Here is a 22,948-nt window from a genome sequence, read left to right as displayed (position 1 = left end):
TACGTTTAGAAATAAGATTAGGAACGACAACAAATGACTTTGCTTTTGAATTTTGGCCATTGCGTTTGTTTCGTTTTACATTAATTTCTTTTAAGACAATTTTAATTCTGAAAAGCTGTGAAAATATTTTTTAAAATAAAAAGATCACACAGTCACACATAAACTACTGTTCTTACTCCTGCATAGTTTCTGCCAGTTCTTGTTATGGTGTACACATTTTTTACTGACTAACAGTTACTATATATGTGGCATTTTCGCTTCTTTCTCTGTCAGATTTGTTTCCACCTGCCTTGCAAGTTTGTCATCGTGGCAACACAGCGGTCCATCTTGGTGGTATCACATAACTTACTAGGCCAGTTTTTAGGTGGTTTCTTGGTTTTTTATTATTATACAATTACTGTTTATTCTTATACCATTACACACAGTGAATATCTTTATGTACATATTTCACTTTTAAACAAATTGCTTTCTTCAGATAAGTTACCGGAAGAGGAGTTTCTGTGTTAAGGGGTTTGAGCGACTATATTACTCTTGCATTATTAGTTTTTATGACATTTCAGATTGCTCTGGGGATATATTAGTAGCAAAATGAACAAAATAAACATATTCCCAAAACATACATTTAAATTATTTCTGTTCATTTAAATCAATTATCATTTAGCTGTGGCTTTGCATGTTTGGTAGTGCAGAAAGAGGAGTTTCACCATTGTTTAGGTACCAGAATCATATATATAGAAGTATTTTGAGGGTTTAAAAAAACCTACTTAATTGCAAGGAATTTGCAGATAATTTCGTGAGGCTACGCCAAATTTAAATAAAACTCGAAGACTGTGCTGCGGGTCCCTTATGGGCATTAAGTGTACACATTGCTAGTTGTTAGAAAGGAAAGACTGCTTTTGAAAATGCAGGTTTAACCAAGCAGAACTTTCATAGAGATGGGTACAAATCAGTTTTTTAAAAAGATTTATTTAAATCAAATATTTTAAATTTGTGGTTTGAATATTTGAGGGGAATAGTAATTTTAGAATAAAGATGGAATGATAAGAGAAGATTTTAAGGTATAAAATTATGTGGTTAAAATGTATTACAATGACTAGGAAAAAGATTATAGGTGATGGTCTTTCCTTTTTATTTTAAACTTTCATTTGGGTGTTAGGTGTTATAGTTAAATGTGAGAGAGAGTTTACAGCTTCTAACTACAGTACAGTGTGTTGTATTTTTTAATATCAAATAGACAATGTAATGACAACAAAAAGATCATTTTAAAGAAAAACGTTATCTATAAACTTAATGTCCTTTTTCAAACTATTTTAATTTTTACAAGTTGGCTTCCTGTTCTTAATACACATCCCCATGTATTTTTAGATATCTATGTAGTGTTTGAGAAAGAAAATACATTGCTATCCCTGACCCTCAATGTCTATAAAATTAAGAGATTGTGATAAATGATTCCTAAATTTTCTTTTCATTCAAAAACAATGTTTTAAAAGCTAGCTGTATCTAACCTATATAATATTTTCTGGAAGAATGTATAAGTTGATCACAGTGGGTACTGTCTTTACTCAGAAACGTGAGTCACAGCTGTAAAATGTTGAGGGATAATTCCTAAAAATTAAGCCTGAAAGAAAAACATCTGTGATATAGATTATGAATTAGCAGTTTGTTTGACTACAGAAGGCATGGTAGGGGGAGGGGGTTGATTATTTGAGATTCTTGACTAATAATTAAATAAGGCAGTGTCCTCAAGTAATTTTAATAAAACCTACTGTACAAATATGTTTAATAAGAGAAGATACAAAAATTACTTTTGACAATTTCTTAATTTTCATTTATATATTGCACTTTCATTCTCATTAGATTTTTAAAAAATCTTTTCATAATTTCTTAATTTTAATGTTTTCATTAATCAATTTTTAAATTTAACACTAATAAAATTATTGATTTGGGACCTATTTGTACACAGAACTGCAGTAGGTACTATATCAAAAACTAGGGCAGATTTTTTTCCTTGGGCAAAATTGGAGCATTATTTCTACCTTGTACCTATGAATCTCTCTGTACACTTCAGTTTTAACCAATGAATTATTAGCTTTCATAAAAGTAAACTAGTTAGGAAAAATGTTCACGTCTTCATGATTTCCCCTTTCACAATTTTGTTTGCCTTTTTTAAAAATGCCACTAATGAGCTCTACAGTCCTAGAACGTGCTTGATTCTTTGGATACTTCCAATAACTCGTATGTTACAAATAATGTGAATAAATGCTACACAGTATCCTATAGTGAGAGCTCAGTGATTGGAAGCCACTCTTATTCCATGGAACGTAAAAGTGAAGCAACTGTGATCTCTTTCGTGTTATTCTAATTTTTTCCTTTCTTTGGGGTCATGAACTCTTTGTCCTTTAGTCCAGATCCTGTGATCTGAAATCACTTAAATTATTAAAAGTTTGATATTTTTAACCTTTATACTCCCAGTAGACAGGACATAGGAAATTTAGTGACGTAAACATCTTTAATAATCTTTAAAGTCATAAGACTTGGTAGCTGGGACAAAAACAATTAGGTATAAATTTCAGGGAAATACCATAATGGCATGACTTTTGTTTCTTTTGTTAGCAAGCCACATGGCTTTCCTCTCAAATCCAAGGAATAGGTAGCATGTCTCCTTTTATGATTTCAGTTTCATCTGCATCACAGAAATATATGTTTCCCTAAGTTTGCTCACTATAATTTGTGATTGCTATTTTTCTTATCTGTGAAGGAAGTACAGCGGCTCCCACTGGGGAAATACCATGTGAAGTTGATCCTAAAATAAGAAATCTAAGGGAAAGGTCACATCCTAATAACTTGTGCAAATCTAAATTCCCATGGAGCTTTAAAATTATTTTGTAGGAGTAGAGTATTCACAATGTGTTGTTGAACTTCTTCCAGATTGTGTCGTAAAATTGAGAGCACTTTTGTGTACAGAAGTAACCACTGAAGTACAAATACAATTGACAAGACCTGGGGTTTTTTTAGCAATCTATTTTGAATATACAGAGAAAGCCAGCATAACTAATAAACCACAAAATATTTTTTGTTACTTTTACTGAAAATATAAGGAGTATTACTCAGAAGTATCATAGTAATTACAAACAGTGAAAATGATTTTCCCTATTACTATAGAAATGTTTAATACTCAACTTTTTACCGACACTGACCTCCAGTTATACTTTGGAAGAACCCTAACTGTGTATTTCCAGAGAGAGTTGCTGCTTTGGGGGTCCGGATGCCTGGGATGTAGTCTCTCCTCTTCTGTTAACTGGAAAACTCTTAGAGACTCAGGTTGTCAGTGTCCTCATTCGTGAAGTGGGAAATGTTTATTGTGAGGATCAAGTAAGATCAAATATATAAAGAAAATATAACAGCATTGTTTAAGGTATTACTATAATCATTGCCTTTAATTTTTATCTTCTAAATGAAGAAATCAAAATAGACAGAGGACAAGCTCCTTATTCTGTCCTACTCAAGCTGAAAGTCACTCAGCACCCTATCAGTGCTCCACTCACTGGGCAAATCCAAGTCATTCTTTAAAAGAACGGGATTTGAGTGGAAGCTGCTCCATTATGCTGAGGACACAGGGATTCCATTTTGCCCTCAGGATTGTTTGTTTTCTAGCACATACTGATCTTTTCTTGAGGATGTAGTGTTGAAAATGCGTCTTAAATATTTATTTATTCATGATTTATTTGTTTCTTTAGAGAAATGTGCATCTTTATTCCTTAGTCTCTGCTGTCTTATTACAAGTTAAAGTGGTGCCAAATGCATTTTTTTGCTTTTTTGACCTACTGCTATTTCTTTCTTTAATGGTGATTATGTGTTTTTAGTAATTTAAGGACGTATAGGAACATACCTGGGTGCCCTGCCTTCTGGGACCCAGTCTGTAGCAAAAGCCATTACAATTATTTAGATATTTCTGCATTTCATTATTTCAGTTTCAGACTGTACCACCACACAAATAGAAATAAATACAAAATAACTTGCTTAAATGCTTTTCCATGTGATATGAGTTCAAAGAATCTCTGCAGCTATTTAATGTCTTTTTAATATCTTCATTCAGGAAATGCACTTAGCTCCTTTATTGTATTAGTTTATTTTTAAGATTTGATTTTATGCCCTAGCATGAAAAGGGTGGGATGTAACAGATCTGTATCCTACACATACTCATCAGAAAAAGGGCTTCCGGGAAGCAGTCACACTTTTAAAAATGCAATGCCTCTGTCTGACCAAGGAGACCAACTTCCTTTAAGTTCACATCCTTTTATTTTTATGTATGTATGTATGTATTTATTTATTTATTTATTGTGAGGAAGATTGGCCCTGAGCTGACATCTGTTGCCATCTTCCTCTTTTTGCTCGAGGAAGTCTGTGGCTGAGCTAACATCTATGCCAATCTTCCTCTATTTTATGTGGGATGCTGCCACAATGTGGCTTGACGAGGGGTGCTAGGTACGCGCCTGGGGTCTGAACCTGAGAACCCCAGGTCACCGAAGCTGAGCTGTCATGCCACTCTCACATCCTTTTAAAGAATAACTGACCTGGGATAAGTGGTGGCTGAAATGTGGTGGAGTGACTTAATTTTCACCCCAAGTGATACATGAACGTTACAAAAAAATGTTGCCAACTTGTGTTCTCAGTATCTGGAGTAACTGTTTTTATCCATGAGACTTTGGAACAAAAGTAATGGCAACAGCAAGTAAGAGTCTAGAGAATAAATTCCTTGTACACTTGTGGTCCCTGGTGCCAAATGAGGTGGGGAAAAAAAATCTTTCTATATATGAACCTACTGATTGCTGTTACTATAACTTTGTTTTTCCAGCCTTTTTATTTTCATTGATGTTGTTTTACTTCAGATTTTCCCTATTTCTCACCTGAGTTACTGCGAATTGTGTCTCTGACTTAACAGTCCACCATTTTTGTTTCATCCTCCAAATTGACACAGCTGTCTTAATAAAATACTATATTTACATTTCACCCCTCTTTCAGGGAGCGTTAGAGACTTTGTGGTCAGCCTCCACCTACCCCCTCTGTCTTATCACCTCCACTGTTACCACAAGTTTATGGTTCAGCTACACCAGTGTGCTCAGTGTTCTTCTCACAGCTTTGGTTTCATGACTGGAAGGTACAATTATGTCATATTATTGTTGATTTTGTAGATCGTTTTATGGAGTGAGCTTTTTTTTTCAAGATTGGGACCTGAGCTAACATCTGTTGCCAGTCTTCTTTTTTTTTCTCCTTCTCCCCAAAGCCCCCCAATACATAGTTGTATATTCTAGTTGTAGGTCCTTCTGGTTGTGCTATGTAGGATGCCACCTCAGCGTGGCCTGATAAGCGGTGCCATGTCTGTGCCCAGGATCCAAACCAGTGAAACCCTGGGCCACAGAAGCAGAGTGTGCAAACTTAACCACTCAGCCAGGGGGTTGGCCCCTGGAGTGAGCTTCTTGAGAACAGAGACTATCTTCTGGGGATCCTTAGTGCTTAACACAATTCCTAGCAAATATTATGCAAGTAATAAAATGATAGTGTAATTGAAATTAAATGACTCAGATATATTTTTATTTCTACTAATTAAATATAGTATTATTAGCAATCTTACTTGAATATTATTTTTAAATTTACCAACTAGAAATGCACAGCATGGTACAAAATTGAATTATTTTAAGAAAAGAATTTCTGTGGTATAGTATGTATTTACAATTTTGTGGATTTAGCCATTGCATAGGCTTTTTATTTTTATTTTTTTTTTTGGCAGATGTTGAAAATGAATCCATAAGAGCACATAGGTACCTTATCAGGTACCTTTTACCTGTATAGTTCAGATGAGGAATATTCACTTCACAGACTGGTTATGGCCTTTCGCCTTTCTATAACATTCAAAGCAGGGCTTCTAAGTCAAGTAAAGGGCTAGAATAGTTATTTGTACTTAGATTTCTTTTTTGTTTGCTATTTGTATGTATTATTTATTAAACTAGTATTTATTGAACTACTTTTTATATCTAGCAGTGTTCTGACAAGATGGAGTTATTCTTGTTCACAGTCTTGTTTCAAAGACAGTACCTACACACACCACATGTAAGAATGAAATAACAGAACTGAGCAGTGTGTGATTGAGGGACATCACATAGTCAGAGTTCATGGAAGAAAACACATGTGCAGGGCTGGAATAGTCAGTAGTTATTTCAATAGATGGTTGCACCTGAGTTGAACCCTTAACATGAGGATATGGATACATGAGAAGGAAGAAGTTGGAAATTTTAAACCTGAGGAGCCTCATGGAGAAGAATTTCAAGATATCGGTGGGCGTGTTGTACTCTAGACTCAGTGGGAGGTTCACATAGGAGAGGAAAGGGCTAAATTTGGCAAGATAGAAAGGCTGGAGTAGAAACTTGGACTTTGTGGGGAGGAATTGGAGAACTTGAAGATTTGAGGATAGGGAGGTGGTAGGGCAAAAGCCATTTGGAAGGGACAAGTGAAAGAGATATTCTGATAACTTATAAGATTTAGTGACTGAATACAAAATAAAGAGGATGAAAGAAAAAGAAGAGTAAAAAATGAACTTTTGGCTGATATATAGAGAGGTGGAGGTATTAAAAGAAATATGAAGGAAGGACTCTGTTTTGGGGGAAGCAAGATGTGCTTGATTTTAGACTTGTTGAATTTGAAAGTGAATGTGGAATATGTCAGTTGATACCCTAAAGAGATGTGAAGATGTGGGAGTGAACCTTGTTTCAGAGGTCAGAACTAAACACATTGATTTGGGTGTCATTAGCATAGAGTGAAGAATGTATTGAAAGCTGACTCTTAAGAAACAACACCCAGGAAGAGTTTAAAAGAGGAAGATGAGAGAGTGGAAAGAGTAGTGTCATTGACGCCAGATGAGAAGAGCTTTAAAAAGAGGAATGGAAAACAACACTTAGTGCCTCTTTTGTACCTGGCACTGTGTTGATAACTTTACATATATAATCTTATTTAGTCCTCATGATAACCCTATAAAATAGGAATTATGATTATCCCTATTTTACCGGTGGATAAAGTGAAGTCTAGCATGGTTAAATAACTTGCCCGAGGGCATACTGCTATCAGGACGTGGAATCTGGATTTAAACTGAGATCCTTCTGACTCCCAAGCTCACATATTTTTTTGCTGAAAAATTGTGAAATGACAAAGAAGGTCAAGATGAATGAGAAAAGGAGTAAAGCCATTAACAGTTGCAAGGAGGAGATCATGGTTTAAGATTACAGGTTAAGCATAGTGGTAGGAATAGACATTTCAGGGAGCTTTGAAGGTAGCAGGTGGTAAATGAATGTCGGGGGTGACTTCAGAGAACTGAGAATTTTGGCAGCGAATAGGACAGTTCTCCTGGAGCAGTTGAGACAAGTACAGTAGGGAAGAGTACAAATAAGTGGAGAAGGAAGAAATCTTATAGGGGTGAGTCTCAGAATAGACACTAAAAAGAGACCCTGTGAGAAAAGACTGCTTCCACTAAGTTTGGAAGAAAGGATAATGAGGTTAACATGACAACTCTGCCCCGAGTGGAGCTAAGAGGGAGAGTAAATGAGAAAGGTGTCAGAAAAACAAAGATTTATAAAAGTACTAGTTATAATGATACCTGCAAAGTTGTCTCTTACTTGGAAGAAAGCTCGTAAAAATAAAGACATGGCAGCTAAGTGACCTTAATCAAGTGACTTTCCCTCTTCCTGCCTCAGTTTTCCCATTTGTTAGACACATTAGGTTAGGTTAGACAAATTGATCTTTAAGGACTCTTCCAATACTTAATTTTCTAAGTATTCACAGATAGGGCAATCATATAACTTTGTATATCAAAGAAATTTGCAAGAATAACTAAAATTAGAGATACAAAGGAAATTTTTAGGATTTTAAGTCCACAAGTTAAAATTTCTGGATATACCCCTTTCTCCCCTATTAAAAATTGTTAAAATGTCTGAATGTGTTACTCACTGTAAACTCTTGAAGGCAAGGACCACACGCTGTTCTCCAGTGTGTCCTCAGCATTGAGTATAATGCCTGATACGTAATAACCACTCAATAAGTATTAAATGAATGACAGTCGAATTACTAAATAAAATGTCACCGATAAAGAAACCTCTTATAGTACACTTCCCATTATTTTTCTCCTCTTTGGTCTCTCTTCTCAATCTCTTCCATGACAATATAGGGACATATTTGTTGTATTGTTAGTCGCTTTTCATGTACTGCCTTGTTTTTGTATCGTTTTAATTGTTTTTTTGTTTGGTTGCTGTGTTGATCTTTTGTAAAAAGGGAACTAAATGTGGGGAATGGATTGACATTTAATGGAAATCTTAGGATTTTTCAAAAGTATCTTTTGTAGTAACTTAAAAATTAGTTTTCTAGTTTCCCATCTTTTCTTAATTTAAATGTTACCAAGAATATTTCCTTCATAAAAAGGAATTGTGTTTTACATTATGGAGGACAAATGATTTAGAAAAAAACCAGAAATCTATTTCTGAACAAATTTAGTGATGCTGGTGTAAGGAAAAAAAAGCTAGAAGAAGTCGCCCCAAATTTAGTAACCCTTTCCATCTTAAACACATGATTTCAGTTGTCCCTGGGCTAGCTAAAGGTTACAAAATGTCACCATAATACCATTTACTTCCTTATGGGTTCTTGCTACCTCCCCCTCACCCCCAAATATGGTAGACGGAGTTGTAAAAACCCTACAGTGTGACATATAATTTATTACACTTTTAGTTAGAAGTATTCTGCCAAAATGAGCTAAGAACTAGAGGAAATGGATTTGAATTTACAGCAGTGATACAGAATTTGCTTTTTCCAGACCACTCAGACAGCAAGCCAATTTGTAACTTTCATGCTTCATACAGTGGAAAAGTTACAGCTGTAACAAAGTCAGCAGAGACGTCTCTGGTTAATGTTCTTAAATGAGAAAATTGACTGCAGGAATAGTTTTCCAAATACATGTTTTTATATGCTTTATACCACTTTCCAGAATATTAGCAATTTTACTTAGTGCTATTTTGGGAATCACTGATTCTTCTCATCTTTCTGATGAGGAATTAGAACCAGAGTTGACATTTTACTGTTAGCAGACTTTATCTTCAACGATCTGGCCATCTGAAGATGTCTTTTTCTCCTTTTCATTACCAACTTCAACCTTGTAGATTGTCATTGTTCTTCCCTTCCCTTGAGGTAGAGTATTTGTTTACATGGGACACATAAAAGTGCAGATTTTAATAAATGGCTGTTTGATTCTTGGGTGGAAACTAAAATCTTGGGCAGGAAAACCAAGTATCCCAAAACTGAATATTCAGTGGAAGCTGTACAGATATCCTGGGTTTTAAGTCAAGATAGTAGCACGGCTTATAGATTCAGCCGTCCTGTGAAAATACGAACTTAAAGGGAGAGGGTGATTGATTTTTTATTTCTCCTTTAAAAGTTCGATCATTTTTAAGTATTTATTTATCTTTTTCAAACTATGCACTCTCACAGTATTATTTTAAAAGAGTGACTCATTTACTGTGTATACATATACGTTATATCGAAAGAGGTTATCTTGTAATTTAAAATACGAGAGGTATGGTGAAAAGAACTGAGTGGAAAAAGAGAAGGAAACTGGGTGTTTTAACCCACTTTGCTTGTTCCTCTTTGTCTTGCTATAGATTTTATTTTAGCTGTTCTGTTTGCCTGACATGGGCAGTGTCGCCACTTCTGTTACAATCGTCTGTACTTAGGGAGTTAGAACTACCTATAAATCAGCCTGAGTGGAATCTTGGCAGATGAGGTCTCAATCAGGAAACAAGCATTCTGTTTATATTTAGATAATTTGAGAGCCTGGCCTCTGGGCATTTGGTAAGAAGTCTAGTAAAGAGAAGCCTGAAGAACAGAATATTTATTATGAATAGATGTCACCTTTCTCCACTTAGGGGTTTAATTCCAAGCAGCCTGAGAAAAACTAAAGACATTGTCTCTTTTGACTTACTTGGCAAGTTTTTTAAGAGTATGAGGAGCCCAAATCCAAAGGGAATGAAGACTGCAGCAGAGAATCTAAGATGACAGCTGGCATGAGTGCCTTTTGGCACTGTGGAGAAAGGCCTCAGAGCCAGAGTCCGCAGAGGTGGGAAGAGCGACACTTCTTCCACAGCGCAGGCAAGTTGCATTCAGGAAAGTCCTTTCAAACATATATTCATGTCACGAAAGAGCTGTTAAAATCCCAGGGTTTTTCAGCCAAGAATGGCACTTGCTTCTATTGGAATCACTCGTCAAGTTGAAAGAAAAAGGCAAACAAATTGAACAAATAAAAATGATTCTTTAGTATCTAAATGACACAGGTAAAGCTCTGGTTTCCTTTGCAAAGCGTGTGTGCTCTAAGGTAGAAATCAGACGTAGTAGTACTAAGTTCTTCTCTTAGAGCCTATTGTGTAGAACAATTGTGCTCTGACTTTTCTCTCCTTGATTCTGATAGTCATTTAATCAATTATTGTCACCGCCACTAGAAGCAGATAAAAAGGATAATGAAAACATCAGAATATTTAGATTTGTAGTTCAGCTGTTCTTCACTTATCCTTGAGGGCTTTAACATTCATCGCTAAGGGTGATTGATGACTAACGGGAGACGTAGAATTAGAGTTTGTGCGCTTGATAGGGATAAAGCAGTCATGGAGACCTCCGTAATTCCAAAGAAGCAGGTGGACTACGTGCTTAGTCACATACTTACTACTGTTAATTCTTGAGATCCTTAATTGTAGAACAAATCTTCCTACTAAAACAATGTGGTGTGCGTTTTATATATCTATTAAATCATTAACACATTAGCAATTTAAATGCCAAATGAGTAAATAGCAAGCTGCCTATCTTCTCTCCTTTTTTTTATCATGGTAAAATAAAATTTGCCATTTTAACCATTTTTAAGTATACAATTCAGTGACATTAATTACATTCACAGTATTGTGAAACCATCAGCCATATCTATATCCAAAACGTTTGCATCACCCCAAACAGAAACTCTGTGCCCATTAAACAATAACTCCCCAACACCCACCCCTCACCCCATGGTTATCTCTTTTCTACTTTCTGTTTCTGTGAATTTGCTTATTCCAGTTATTTCATATACGTGGGATCATAGGATATTTGTCCTTTGATGTATGGCTTATTTGACTTAGCACAATATTTTCAAAGTTCATCCATATTGAAGCATGTATCGGAACTCCATTCCTTTTTTATGACTGCATAATATTCCATTGTACCTATACATCACATTTTGTTTATCCATTCATCTGTTGTTGGACACTTGGGTTGATTCCACCTTTTGACTTATATGAATAATGCTGCAATGAACGTTAGTGTTCAAGTTTCAGTTCTTTGGGGTATATACCTAGGAGTGGAATTGCTGGCTCATATGATAATTCTGTGTTTACCTTTTTGAGGAACTGCCAAGACATTTTCCACAGCTACTGTACTATTTTACATCCCCACCAGCAAAGTATGAGGGTCCCAATTTCCATATCTTCCCCAACGCTTGTTATTTTCCATATTTTTGATTATAGCCATCCTAGTAGATGTGAAGTGTTATCTCATTGTGGTTTTGATTTTCTTTTCCCTAATGACTAATGATGTTGAGCATCTTTCATGTGCTTACTGGACATCTATATGTCCCTGGAGAAACGTCTGTTCAAGTCCTTTGCCTGTCTTTTATTTGGGTTGTTTGCCCTTTGCCTTTGTATTATTCTTCTCTCATTTTTTAACTCATGTTCTCACATACTTCTCCATGTAATCAAGAAGGTCATTTCATTTGAGCCCAGGGAAATGCTTTCTATCAGCCTTTCATTGCCACCTACATTGACTTAAGGTCAAATGCTTTTCATCTTGTTGCCAAAATCAGTAGCTGAGAATCTTCTGTCTTCAAATGAAAGAATTTTTCTGAATGCCTGGATGCTGTGGAATTCCTTGCATTCTCTCCCAAATCTCAGTTTATGAGCCTTTGTGTAGGCTATGATTCATTAAGAAGTACTCTGGAAAATAAACAGCCATTTTCTTAGAATGATGAAATCTTAGACCTGGAAGAGACCATCTCTTTTTCAAATTTGGATCCACAGATTCTTGGGGATACACAAATATATTCTTGGGCTCTGAGAATTTTAGAATTTAAAAATACTGTTTTTATATCAACAATAATCTAAAAGGTCATTGTAAAGCCCAGATTTCACAACTCAAGGACATTTTCATGGTTTCTTACATAGTTTTCTCAACTTGGGGTTACAGGACCCCTGGGGAGCCTGAGCACACAACCTTGGCAGGTCTGTAAGATTTTTTTCTTTCTTTAAAAAGGATCTATACATCAGTGAAGCTTAAGAAACTGATCAAATCCAACCCCTGTCCTTTTACAAAGGAGGCCTAGAGAAGTTCAGTGACTTGCCAGAATAACACGGCAAGTTAATAAAACCAACCAGCACTAAAACTCAAGTCTTCTAAGGCTTTGTTCAGGTTCTTGGTGGTAGCTTGGGGGTGCTGCAATGATCACCTTGTCATTGAGTTTATAATGTCGTGGGGAAAGCAGAAAAGGAACAAGGATAACTAAAGCGATGAGTACTGTGAGGGAAGAAAAGGGTAATATGAGTTGTACAGAATGATAACAGGTGGTTTAACTAGTCTGAGAGTTTGGGGAGGTGAGTTTTCTGCTGACAATTGAAGAGAGAACAGGAATTAGTTTAAGGGAGCTGTGAGAAGATGGTACAGACAGAGGAAATAACGTGTTTGGAGGCTCTGAGGTGACAAAAAGCATAGTTTACTTACTGACCTAAATGGAGAAAAGGAGTGGGAAGAGGCTTCAGAGATAACAGCGACCAGATTATTCAAGGCAGTTTGGCTTTAAGATAACCAGAAGTCAATATAGAGTTTAAACAGGAGTGATGTAATCTAATTTGCATCTTTAAAAGGTCACTCGATTGCAGTATGCAGAATTGGTTGGAGAGGAGATAACAGGCAGATGTGGGGAGACCAGGTAGGAAGCAATGGGAAAGATGTGTGTGAGAGATGAGGGGAGCTTGGGTTAGGATTGATAGCAGAGGAGATGGAGACAAGTGGCTGAATGTCTGTAACAGGTAGAATCAAAAGGATGTGGTGATTGATTGGATGTGAGTAGTAGAGCAGTCAATTATTATTATTTTTTTTATTGTTATTATTATTACTACTACTGGCATGATCAGCTAGGAGATTGGTGGAGCCATTTACAAAGATAGGGCTCACTGAAGGAGACCAGTTTTGGAGAATAGATAACAAATGCAGCTTTTGACCTGTTGAATTTGAGTCACCTATGAGATGTTTCAGTGGATGTATCAAATAGATATTTGTCTATAGGGCTGAGATGCAGAAGAGACGACTGGGACAGACATAGATTTGGTCTCAATATATCCATGATATTTGAAACCTTCCGTAATGGGATTGCCTAGGGAGAGCATGTGGAATTGGAAGAGTGAAGAGTCCTAGGACAGAGCCTTGAGGAAGGAGCAACGTGAGCCAGAGGATAATTGATATCTCAGTAGACAGAAAGAAGATGAGGCAGTGGAAGAAAGGCTGGGATCTGGGGCTCTGCTGTCTGATGGAGTGCGATGGTTGGCTCCATAAAATGTCTACCTACCTTTCATGCCGAGATAGATAGTTTTCTGCTACTGATTGTTGTATTGAACATTTTTCCAATTCTTTTGCCAGAATCTAGTCCCGTGAAATGTTGACGAACTAGGATGTACAATGTATACATTGTTCTTGGTTAAATTGAATTTCTGGTTAACTCAGTCAACCAGAAAGCCATTTTCATTTCTGGTTGTGTAAAATCTTTTTCTTAAACACAGTAAGCCATTTTTCATCTTGGTAAATGTTATGGGGTGAAATAAAATTTAAATTGAATTTAGATAACTTTGAATTGGTGATTTGGGAACTGTTAATGTCTTAGTTTCATTTTGAATAGCAAATGACATTTTACTGAAGATATAGAAATTATTGAAGATTATTTCAGGAAATACACTGGAAGCTGCTTTTAAAACCAAATCATTTTTTAACTGCCTTTTTCTCCTTAGCATTTGTCTATTTTTTCTAAAAGTATAGAAACAACTTCCAGCATTTTAAGAGTTTTTAGTAAAGTTAATGAAAGTAATAATTACATTTGTTTTTATTTAATATGTGGTTTTATGTAATTCTAACCCAGTAGAGTCAGGTATATCAGTACATTCCTCAGTATTGTTAATTTCATCAACATGTGTACTCTTTGGTCACTGACCCCATATGTAATCCAGCTATTTGAAAATTATTCTACTAATGTTACAGATATACATATGTGTACAGTAAAGAGCTATCTGAGGCCAGCCCTGGTGGCCTGGTGATTAAGTTCAGCATGCTCTGCTTTGGCGCCTGGATTCAGTTTCCAGGTGTGGACCTACACCACTTGTCTGTCAGTGGCCATGGTGTGGTGGGGGTCACATACAAAAAAGAGAGGAAGATTTGCAGCAGATCTTAGCTCAGGGTGAATCTTCCTCAGCAAAAAAAAAAAGCTATCTGAAATCTAAATTAGGTTTGAATAAATTAAGTCATGAGGCAACTGCGTAGAGTATCTTTCCGATAGTAGTAAAACTAAAGTGAATCTTTTAACAACATAAAATACTCTTTAAAATGTGGTCTGGGGAGCAGGAAACTAATATTTATAATTATTCTGTGCCAAGCACTTCTCATTGCTTTATGTACATTATTTCTGTTAATCCTCAAAACAAACAATTCTATTTTACAAATGAGACTTGAAGAGATTAAATAGCTTGCCCAAAGTTACACCACTGATAGTGGTGATGTTAGCTTAGGTTTATCTAATTTTAAAGCCAATCCATTTATACCTCTATTTCTCACTGGAAGTCAGGAGACCTATATTGTAGTTCCTGCAACTTCCTCTGACTGTATAACCTTGGGTAAGCCACTTACTAGACTACTGTAAAGCACAATAATTTGCTTGCATTTACTATCCCCCAGAAATACTTTTGTTCCCTCCCCTTGCCTAGAGTGCGCCATACTTCCTCTCCATGTGTTCATTCATTCAGCCGTTAATCAGTTCATCAGACAATCGTCTTTATTCATTAAATAGTAGTTATTGAGGTTTTGTGACGTAGATATGAAAATGACAAAATACATGGTCGCTGTCTTTCAGGTCATATTCTTGTAGTATCTGTATCCTGATCGCTATATAAGCCAAAACCCCATTTCTTCTATGGAGCCTTTTCCATGAACCATCCCATTTGACATATTCTTCTGAGTCCCTGTGAAAACTTAGTCATTTTCCGTTTATTTACCAATTAACCAGGTGTTACCTTGTGACATCTCTTCTATCATTGGCTCGAATTCTTATTCAAATCATGAATTGTTACTTAACTTTTCACCTCTTTGCAGCTTGTGTCTCCAGCAAGTTACAAATTCCTTAAGGGCAGGCTTATACTTCTCTGTGTTTCCCATAGTGTCTTGTAAATAGCAGAATTTTTTGACTTGATTCACTCAACAAGTGTTGTTGATTTGGGTTAAGTTTCTAAGTTCAGATTTTACTTCCTGGTCAAATGATCTTAGCCAAGTCAGGTAGCTACCCTGTGCTCATTTTGTAATAAAATGGAAACAATTCTTACCTCTCTGAGGTTAAGTAAATAATATATGTAAAAATACCTTGTATACTTTAGTAGACTATACAAATATTACTGGTTATTTAATACTTTGTGATGAAAGTCATCCTGTCCTGAATTTTTTCCACAAATCCTTCATGTCCCAACATTTACTTCAACTGTTCATTTGATCTACTTTTATCTCTATTGTCCTATCATATCGCTCTTTACAGTTTAACTTCTTTATTTGCTCTAAGTTTATTTCTAAATTTTTTTCCCTTCATTTTGTGTATTTGCAAATCTTAGTCTTATTTATGACTATGGACATAAATGGTATGAACTGTCATCAAACTAGCTTAATCTGATGGATTGAAAGCTCCATCAGGTTAATGGGCCCATTATACTACAAAATTTGAATGATAGAAAGTATTGTTAATTTTCTTTCAAGGTAGCTTGATCCATTCTCTTGTAGTTTCAGATTGGTTTAAAGGTTTGTTGTTAGGAATTTGATACTGAGATATTTTTCAGTCTACATTGGTGTTCTGTGTACTCTCCAAAGAATATATCAGAACTAGTACCATCAAAGCCCCTATTGGCTTAGGTTGTGTTTATGGGGCCTTGGCAGACTTAGTAATAACCCCAAAATACAGTCATTTCAATAGCTAGAGCTTATGATTAAGACTTCCCAAGTGTTAAAGAATTTACTGAATTGAGTTATCTGGTCTTTGCTACTTTTGGTGCTTTGACTAATTGTAGCCATCAAACCAAGCTTTATTTTTACCACCTGCATTGAAATAAGCTTTTTTGATTGTTTAAAAAATATTTTTAATAAGACCATTGTTTTCTCCAGCTTTTCTAGACTGTGGTTCTTGTGTGGTAATGTCTCTCACCTCTTGGAAGCCTTGAAATAAATATATTTATGATTGTTATTGTTATTTATGTTGAAAGATATTAAAATGAGATTTGTCATCCAAATGGGCATCACTTACTTCACATCTGGTTACTTGAAAAGTGGCCAGATGCAACAATTCTTAATGCAAGACAGCCTAGGGCAAAACCTTTGCAATTCTCACCTCCTTTGCCAAACAACTGCCCTGTGTGAACCTTTCACATTACAAAAAGAAGAAAAGAAAAACCAACAAAGAAAATTCACTCCACCACGTTTTAATTCTAGATCTCCAATAAAAGTGTTCATATGATTTCTAGATGCTTGAGCTAACCATTAGAAGTGGAAGGCAATGTGAAAACAACCATGGCAGCAGTGACCTAGTTTCTAGTTGTCAGGACCGAAGACATCATGAAACTTCCCTCTTAAATCTCCTCACTTTGCTTAAAGTGGTCATATGTCCTGGTTCACCTGTGAGAGTCCTGGTTTAAGCCTGTTGTCCTAGTGTAATTTTTAATAGTGCCCTCCTTCACGCTTACAAGTGTTCCAGGTTGGATAATAAAGTCTACGGCCATCTTATGTAACCCTTTATCTCAGATACACTAAGCAGGGGGCTTAGGAGTGGGAAGGATGAGAATGTGTTAGAGGGAAAATGATATTCAGGTTGAGATAGTGCTGCAACCGAAGGCTGCTGATCAGAATTCTCAGTAAATAAGATGGAAGCTGAGCTAGATATTGATTTGTGAACACATTCTGAACATCACGGGATCCACCAGATTAGTGCTGGTTGCTCTTGGGGAGTGGGGAGAGGTGGAGGGTACTAACCAGGTCAGGAGGTTGTGGTGTCTTTTATGCAATACTGATGTTAAGCTTTCTGTCTGAGGTTTTCCATATTGTGAGTCTTTCACCTCTTGATACTCTTTCAGGACTAGTGACGCTGATACCTAGCAGAAACACTTCAGAGAAAAAACAAAGATGGAAGATAATAGTTGTTTAGAAAAATGGAAACGCCTTTATTCTTGATAACTTTTGTCTTCTTTGAAAAGCTTAGCTAAATCTCTCTTCCATTTACCTTAATAATCTACTCAGAAATTTAATTTTATCAACTATAGAAGACTTGCTTAATATTCTCGTCGAAAGACTTCTCCAGATTTGATAACTGTTATTTTTAGCACTCAAATGTGGCACAGTATCTTTATTTTATTTAAAGTAACTTTTTAAATTTTAAGAGTAATAGCTACTATTGAAAAAGATGCAGAAAAATATAAAGCAAAAAATAATCACTCATAATCCCATCACCCAGAAATAACTAACATTTTCACTATAGCATATTTCCTTTCACTTTCTTGCCCATGTATTTTTTTAGTGTTTATTCAATGAAGCTCTCAAATTATAACCTTGAGGAAAAGCTTTTGGTGTTCTTATAACAATAGGAAAATAATAATATCTTACATTTGCATAGAGCTTTAAAATGTGAGGAGTTCTTTTATATAACAACATGTTTAATCCTAACAAGATCCCCTAAGACAGGGCAGATATTTCCCATTTTACGTTTGGGGAAATCGAAGCCCAGAAATGCTCAGCGACTTGTCCAGACACCAGTAAGTGGGAAGCCTCCATTAGCACCCTGTGCTCCTTCACAGTCCAAGACTCTTTCTATGTACAACTCAGGGAATTATACTAGAAGTTTCAAGGACAAAGCCTGAAACCAGTATAAAGAATTAATTATGAGAAACTGATTATTTAGCTGGGAAAAGAAGGTAAGGAGGAGAAATGTTGTATTTGAATATTGGTCTTTAGGTTTGTGTAGGGGCCTTATTCAAAGAATGATAACTATCTTTCTTAGAACCTCTTCCGAAAGTAAAGCAAGGGGGCTGAGCTTCTCTTGGACATTTGCATTTGCGGTAGGCTGCTTTCCTGAAGGCCTTTGAAATGACAGGATATTATCTGTTTGGAATTAACAGTCAGTCAAGTCTTGAACACCCAATGCTGTACTAAGAAGAATAAATGAAGTAAAAGGCATAGCGCGTCATGTTTTTAAAGGATTTAACATTATACTTGGAGAAATAATATAAACGTACACATATGAAACAACTTAGGTGTAAATTATGTAGTATTGACTCTATGTACAATGAGTTATTAAGGGTGAGAACTAATGAATTGACATTCAAACAGCATTTACTTTGTGCTAATCAAGAAAAATATATCATTAAGTGTTATAGCATAAATAAGATCAGGAAACCAGAAACAAGTCCTGGGAGATGGCAGAAAATAGGAATTAACAAATTCATTCACATGTTAATGAATCCATTCAACATTTATTGAGAAACTACTATAGCCACAGGTGCATGGGAGTAAGTAGACGCATCTTTTTGAATAGAATTTAAATTACATGTTAGGAAATAAAAAACAATAGGTAGGTGGGTGGGCAGGTTATAGCAATAATCTTATTAACCTATGCAGAGGTTAGGTGTGATTCTGATTAGGGACAGGAGTTTATAATAGATAAGCCTTAACTTAAAATTCATTGAGTGGAGGAGCTAAAAGAAAATGTTAGAAGCCATCTTATCTATTTCCTTTCCTTATCTCCACTTTAAAAATGGGGAATTAAGACCAGAGCCGTTGTAATTTGCCTAAACTCATAAATGGAGTTAGTGGCAGAAGTGAAGCTTGAACCCTGGTCTTCCACTTCTTTCCAATTATTGCCATTCTGCCTCTTGAATCTTGAATTTAGCGAAAACATCTTTTCCTTCTTCTCCATGCCAACTACCTGAATACCAGATCTGAGATACTGAATTAAAGATTTGGATTATAATCATTATTCAGTCATCAGTAGAAAAATATGATTTAGAAAACGAATCTGTTTCCTGTTTCAATCTCAGTGGATGTCTCATTTATAAAATGACTAGAGGCTCAGTGAAATTAACAATATACAACTTAGAATCGATGTTTTGTAGCTGTAGCAGTGACCAGCCTGTTTCAGACCCAGCTCTGTCACTAACTAGCTGTACAATTTTGCTCCAGTCGTGTCACCTCTTTTTTCTTTATTTATAAAATGAGAGAGTTAGAAACTCTAAAGTCTAGTTCAGATATTTTATATAGCTATATCTTATTATTACTTGAGTAAAGCACAGACTTCTTTTAAGGAAAAAATTTCTTATGATTCTCAGTATTCACATAATTTTTATTATAATATAATTTAAATATGCATAAAACTAGATATAAACTTTTTGTGCATATAGCTCTTACATAAAACCAAAACAAATTAAATAAGTTAAAAAACCCTTAACATTCAAATGAACAGTTTAAATATGCAAATGACTGCGATAACACATGCTTTTTGGGGTTCAACACCTTCTGCTACTCAGTGCCATATATATGATTAAATTCTCCCTCAACTTTTCTCTTTTTGAACTCTTCTGTGAAATAGTCATTTCTACGCATTACAGGATCTCATTTGGCCTTCACTTAACTCAAATTATTTACCTATTAAAAATCTACCTTTGACTTTCTGTCATTAATCCTGGACAACTAAAGTACTAATATTGGGCACAATGAAGTCACAAATACAAACTGTGGCACTGAACCTGCCTGTAAGTATTCACTTATAAAATCATCAGATATTCAGATAATCCAAAATTTGAATTTTTGAAAAATTTTGTATCATTAAAATGAAAGAAAAATTGAAAATGTGGAGTTAGAACCTTTTTATCAAAAATTGAAAACAATTTAAATGTCCATCAACTGGATGGATAGATAAAATGTGGTATACTCATACACAGCCTAACCTAGAGTCCTCACTGATAAGAAGAAACTTACGGACACATGCTGCAACATGGACAAACCTCAAAAACATTATGCCAAGTGAAAAGAGTCAGACACAAGAGAGCATATATTGTATGATTCCATTTACACGAAATGCCTAGTAAAAGCAAATCGATAAGGCAGAAAAGTGGATTATGGGCCGGCCTGGTGGCCCAGCGGTTAAGTGCACACGTTCTGCTTCGGTGGCCCAGGGTTCATCAGTTCGGATCCCGGGTGCAGACATGGCACTGCTTGGCAAGCCATGCTGTGGAAGGCATCCCACATATAAAGCAGAGGAAGATGGGCACAGATGTGAGCTCAAGGACAGTCTTCCTCAGCAAAAGGAGGAGGATTGGCAGCAGATGTTAGCTCAGGGCTTATCTTCCTCAAAAAAAAAGAAAAAAAGTAAAGTGGATTAGTGGTTGCCTGGGATTGGGGGTGGGAAGTGGGATTGATTGTGAATCATCATGAGAGATCCTACTGGGTGATGAAAGTGCTCTAAAACTAGTTTATGGTGATGGCGCACAACTTGGTAAACTTAACAGATATTCACTTAATTCTACACTTGAACTTTATGGTGTGTAAAATGTACCTCAATAAAGTTGTGAAAAAAGATTTTTAAAAGGTTTTTTCTAGGACTTCCTAAGAATATATCTCTCTAGATATCCCTGTCCTGTAGGAGAGCCAGTTGAAAACATACTGTTTAGTGTACTGGAGAGTGGGTCCAGTAACTTAACCTCTTTGTGACTCGGTTCTTCCATTTGTAAATGAAGAGGGGCTTAGATTAAGTGTTCTCTAAGACTTCCTGCAGATATGACAATCTCATCTTCACATTTCTATTATCCATTAATACTATACCCCCTCTCGACCCCTATTTTTCTCCCCCTCTCCCCTAAATGGTCTCTTCCAAGCCCCTTTAATCAGCCTGGCATATTGCCCATCTTATTAACTCTTGATCACTAAAACTTCCTGACCTTAATGCATAGGTCTTTCAGGTACACAGTTCCCAAAATGTTTATCTGAACGTTCCATACTAGACTGAATGTCCCGTCATTCATTAATCTCCCAGAGGCTATGCTCTCATCCTCTATAATTCTCTTATGGAAGCTCTCCCACAGATAACAATACACTTCCCCTTCAGGCAGTACATGAAAGAAACAATGGATGATACAATGGAATCATCCTATAAAATTACACAGAACGAAAATCTGGCCCATTGTTTTCTCCCACTGCCTAAGGAAGAAGTTGTGCTCTTTGGATCCCCTTAAAGATTTTGGCTTGTCCACCTCCTCAGATTCCCAAGTAACAATTAAGCAATCTGGCCTTCTTCCCACCTCTCATTTCAATGCGTAGGATACTTGTCAACTTGCCCAGAGTGACTTTAGGCATTTTGAGCTGTTCATCTGACTGTGTGCAATAGATAAATAAAAACATAATTGGAAGAAGGACCGAGTTAAGACTCAATTTTATTTTTATTTTTATTAAGGGGAGAGTGCTTATTTTAGAACTGAAAAAGTTATTTCTTGTCTGTCTTGATGTTTTAGTCTTCCTCTCCTTCCCTTTGTGTTCAGTAAAATGTTTCTGAATATTTAAAATGAAAACTTTATTAAAATGGAGCTCATGTTTGTAAAATAAAAACTTAGCCTCCTCTTAGAGCTTAGTATATCTGAAGACAAGCACCCCTGGAGTATAAAGAACAAACTAGAGAGTAGGAGTGTGCTTTAATTAGTCCACAAACCTATCGGGGATCCTTGACTCTCTTCCTGAAGATATGCTGGCACACAACATAACTTTGGAAGAACTAGTTAAGTTTGTATTCTATTTATCCACTGTATTTGAGGAATAACCACTCGCTAAAAACTGAAAATCCCTGTTAATGGAAATTGTTAGATAAAACTGAAGCATTAGATGTATCATTAGGGGTTGATAAGTGGTTTTGTATATGCGGTAAAAAGAAAAAGGATTAGATAGCTAAAGAACCAGGGGATAGGATGGGGTTGTATCTGTCATGGGACCAAAGATAACAGAGACGAGTGAAGTTGAAACAGAATTCTCTAAAAATAATTGACAAGGAGAAACTTAGATGTGTAAGTATTTTATGATGTAAACCTTCAGTGAACAGAAGAAACAGCTGTGCCTAACCAAGAACGTCAGATGTTGAAGAGATCTACCTTCCTAATAATATCCAGTGTCTAATATCTAATATCTTTCTATCTAATAACAGAGAACAAATTAAACATTTATTCTTCCTTTGTAGTAGATACTTTATTTCAGGGTATCCACATACCTTAGTTCCCAGAACAAAGTCCAAACTTACAGAAAAATGTCAGTAATAAATGTAGAAGGAGTCATAGAAAAATTTTCGAATTCTAATTTCATAAACTCAGAGTATTGATTCAAGATAAGACTCAGTGTGTTAAAATCTTTAGGTGAATGGTCGATGAAACTGAACATCCTTATAATGCCAAAGTTACAGTACTTTAGATTACTTTCTGGTTGCAAGGAGAAAAAAGTAACCCTATAACAGAAAGATCAGACTATCATCATTCGAAAATAGTAATCCATCTTACCATCACCAATGGTCAGTCCTGTGCTGTCTCTGATG

General features: G+C 35.9%; 1 protein-coding gene across 7 annotated transcripts in view; it reads left to right on the top strand.

Annotated features, from left to right (window-relative positions):
• The window catches only part of PPARG (peroxisome proliferator activated receptor gamma), a 130,356-nt gene that overhangs the window by 25,520 nt on the left and 81,888 nt on the right, over positions 1-22,948 (top strand). Inside the window, exon 1 of one of the 7 annotated variants that reach the window (XM_070238433.1) lies at positions 13,067-13,163. The exons of the other annotated variants lie outside the window; for them this stretch is intronic. The gene's annotated coding sequence lies outside the window, so the exon portion shown is untranslated. Of the gene's footprint in view, positions 1-13,066; positions 13,164-22,948 lie in introns of those variants that run through there. 7 annotated transcript variants of the gene reach the window in all.

This window comes from Equus caballus, chromosome 16 (assembly GCF_041296265.1).
Source record: "Equus caballus isolate H_3958 breed thoroughbred chromosome 16, TB-T2T, whole genome shotgun sequence".
NCBI lineage: Eukaryota > Metazoa > Chordata > Mammalia > Perissodactyla > Equidae > Equus > Equus caballus.
This window is presented reverse-complemented; position numbering and strand designations above follow the sequence as displayed.